Consider the following 4,088-nt stretch of genomic DNA (forward strand, 5'->3'; position numbering starts at 1 on the left):
CCACTATCTTCCGTTCTCTCATGGAAGATTCATTCACAGCGGCGTTTCCGACAACGATATTTCCCAAGGTGAGTATAAACATATCATAAAAATAATGACGAGTCTTACAGATTCATCGATAAACATATAAATGTAAAACAAGATTTAACCATTTCATCAGTAATTACGAGACGTCCATTCAATAGAAAACTCGTTTTATTTTCAGATTGTCCCTTGAAGACTTTGATTTTAGTATTTTTGACTAGACGGTTCATGATGTTCTTTTTCCTAGACTCTATGCTTCAAAGTGTTCAAATACTGCATTGACATGCCTTTGGTAAATGGTTAGACAGAAAAAGCTACCTGTTTCTGTGAAATCAAATCGATCATTTCAAAATGACATTCCAAGTTGTTCATTTTATAACTTCAGGGATGGACCACGTATTTGCCGGGAAGTGACTTACAATAATACTTTTATGCGATTGTTTAAAAAGCAATCGTCGTTAAATAATGGTTTGGTAGTTTTCAGTCAAGAATACAAAAGTTTTACACACTTCACCACTGTGACACCCACATAACCACCTGTCATAGTGGTCCTCAGTTTATTTTAGCCTTACTATTTCCGAAATGCATTTTAAAAGATATTGATGGAAATCTTTGACCGTGAATGTCATGTACTACTCAAAGAATATCACTTCATTTTTGTCTATTTCCCTATATACCTCATACAACTGCTCACTCCCCCCCTCCCCGAGTTGTGGTTGGTGTCCTCCAAATTATGTCTCTGTTTGTTCATTAGAGTAGATGTATACATATATTACTCTTTCTCACTTCAGCTGCAGGCAAACTATACTTATTCACTGTACATATCTGCATCTTCGCTGGGCAAGTAATGCTAAGTTTGACAGGAATATTTCATCAGAAAATCTTGGTTTGGGTTTGTAAGGTGGGCTGTACCCGACCGACGTTTTCATTCAGTGCTGGCCAGACGATACGCATACCCTGAAAGGAAATATTCCAATCCCGATTGCCTGTCTATATAGTTTTACTTCTCAAGATATCCATTTAAATCTAATGTACAGCATGTAACAAGGATTAAGTTCGAGGTTCAAAATGCGTGACACATGTAGTATTTCCTGCAACTACAAAGACCTTTAATTGGATAAAATTATCAAAACACATGAAAAGCGTTATTTTTCATTTCAAATGGTAAATGTCATAACAGACTGTAGATAAGTTTGTTGTTCATCATACATCATATTCATTTTCCTCTTTGAAAACATTTCCTCGTTAAAATGACTCACAGAATTATGCTAATAACTCCTTAACTATTTACTAGCTCTTCATCTAACTGTCAATGAGTATTGTTCACCTTAATGCACCTAATATCAGTACATTAATATTTCACTGAGGTCGTCTTCCGTTATTGCGCGTTGTGCACTGACCATGACCTGTCATGTGTGTACTGGAAAACACAGGCTGAGACACTTAACAGTTTATCGTGTTTCGCCTTGTACTCGATATGTGATATTTTCAACAAAATTGTTACATCATACAATGCCATGCTGATGAATAGCGAACTTCATGTGGTTGATTTTTATTTATATTTGATATGCCACTTTTGTTTGCTGTCAACCAGTAGAAAGCACTGTTTCACTTCCAAATTTAAATTTCAGGTAGAAATAAAATACATTTAATGTAGAAATATAGTCGCTCACTGCTAAATATTGCCCATTCTACTTTACTGTATTCTAGTACCGTACAGTAATACACTTGTAGCCGACTCAAAATAAATACTTAATAAATACTGCCAACCGATAAAGCGGAGATCAAATTCACACTCCGAATCTTGAGCAAACTGATCTACAGAGGGCGCTATATAGCGAGATGCTTATCAAACTTTTTGTGCTTTTTTTTATTTTTCAGGAAAGCACACCCGTATCCATCCTATTCTCATAAGTAAATCATAATAAATTCCCTAGAAATTCCAAAATATGCGAGGAAATTGCTGATGTGTTGATTTAAACACTAATCGGTGATTGATTAGTTTATCAGGAATTCAATCGATGATACATTCAGTCATCTTAGAAATAGTCATATAAGTGGCTTCTTCACTTTCTCGATGATTCACTCATATTTGAAGTGTAAGAATGACGTTGTTAGAAAGTTGAATCTCTCTGATGAGATATGATTTTTACTTTGTTTTTCACATATGGCATTGAATGCGTGTATTGTGCTCATTTGATAATATTCCGATACGCAATTTTCCATCCATTGGCAGTGTTTCTCTATAAAATTTCTTCTCCCGTATCACGGCTGTGGATTTTAATATACATTTACTTCAGTAATGTTGAGGCTTAGTAATATTGATTGCCTTCTGAATTTTGAAAGCTTCAATTTCATACAGATAATAGTCCCGTTGTTCTTTGCATGCATGATTAAAGTGCACGCTGTGAATGGACTTTGATGAGTGATGCACAGGCAACACAATCAGAAAGGCGCAACATATGGTGTTTCAGCAAGTCAGACACTGGTTCTAAAATATTTCTTTGTAACTGAAAATTTTGCTGTATTCGCTCCTTGTTTTTGTGACATGCTCTTTATACCTTGGTTTTGATATTTTGAAAAGTCGTCTGTAAACTTCGCTTCTCTTTGTGTAAATTGATTTAAAATCATCTTAATATGTATCGGTGAATCGTGTTGCAAAATGGCCCATGTAAATGACAAATTAGTGACAAAAGACAAAAAATGTGTCAATTCATATAAAAAAAGGGAAATTAAGATGTATTCTACTATTTTACAAATGTGATTTATCTTAAAACTCCCCTCATTGCTGAATTAGGAAGATGAGTCAAAATGGTGTGAGAACCCAAGTAACACATCTGTTGTCATCTAAGATAATTGATATTGTGAGGAGAGCCAAAGTAATGTGACAGGGAACCCTGGCAAAATTTACAGACCTGAAAACACACTGCAGGGATTTTATTTTTGGTGTTTTTGTAGCTGCAAAACTGTAGCTCTACGGTCCTACTAGTCCTGTTTCAAAATGACCTACATTACACGTCCTACACACATGTACTGCATGCTCTGATTGGTTAATCCGCTTCTCTAAGGTCCACTTTCGGAGCAGTCATTGGAGAGACATCATGTGTTAGGTCTCATTATTATGTATTATTCAATTTACAGCTTCCTGATTGGTTATGTGTAGGTCCGGTCCTCCAGCGTTCACTGCCTCATTATGCAATGTCCCATGTACTTTTTGATGACGCCTGCACGTGGTCGCAGCTCGATCCCAGTATAAGAAAGGTACTCATGCCGAGTATTTGTCAAAATATCTAGTTAGATTTGACCTTGTTCGAGAGTTCCTTCACTATTCATGGCATTTTATGTGATACTGTGAATTATACATGAATTAAATATTGCCAGGAGAAATTTTGTCCTTTTCCCTGTGGTAGTTGGTTGAAATGAGCTACTGACGCCTGAAACCGTTACGTAATTTTTGTTACGTAATGCCTTGAAGCTCTATTGTTTCCTCTTGTCATTCACAGGCCTCACTGTTGTCGATGCGGCCAATGCCCCCGTCAAATCAAAATGAAAATGAAAAGCGTGAACTTTGTACGTAACCAACAATTGGAAAACAACGAGCCAACATGCCTGTAATGCATAAAGGGACAGGGATAAGTAAAAACATGGAAATTTAACGCATGAAGGTTTGTCGGGCATTTTTCGTTGTAACTTTCGGCCGATCCGTGAACATCCATCGTCGTACACCACGCCCTATTATTGCTCTGGCTTGCGAGAATGTGAACATCACGAATAACGTATTACTTCAGCGGTAGCCAGCAAGCACGTGGGACATTGCATAATGAGGCAGTGAACACTGGAGGACCGGACCTACAAATTAACCAATCAGGGAGCTGTAAACTGAATAATACATAGTAATAAGACCTAACGCATGAGGTCCCACCAATCAGCGTAACGCAAATGGACCTTAAATTAGCAGATGAACCAATCACTGATGTTGGTACATATGTCATGGACCTGACTTATGAAACAGGACTAGTAGGGACACTGCAAGTCACTATTCGTCCACAATCTGATTAAAATCA

The sequence above is a fragment of the Ptychodera flava genome, assembly GCF_041260155.1.
Source record: "Ptychodera flava strain L36383 chromosome 23 unlocalized genomic scaffold, AS_Pfla_20210202 Scaffold_23__1_contigs__length_28996876_pilon, whole genome shotgun sequence".
Classification (NCBI taxonomy): Eukaryota; Metazoa; Hemichordata; class Enteropneusta; family Ptychoderidae; genus Ptychodera; species Ptychodera flava.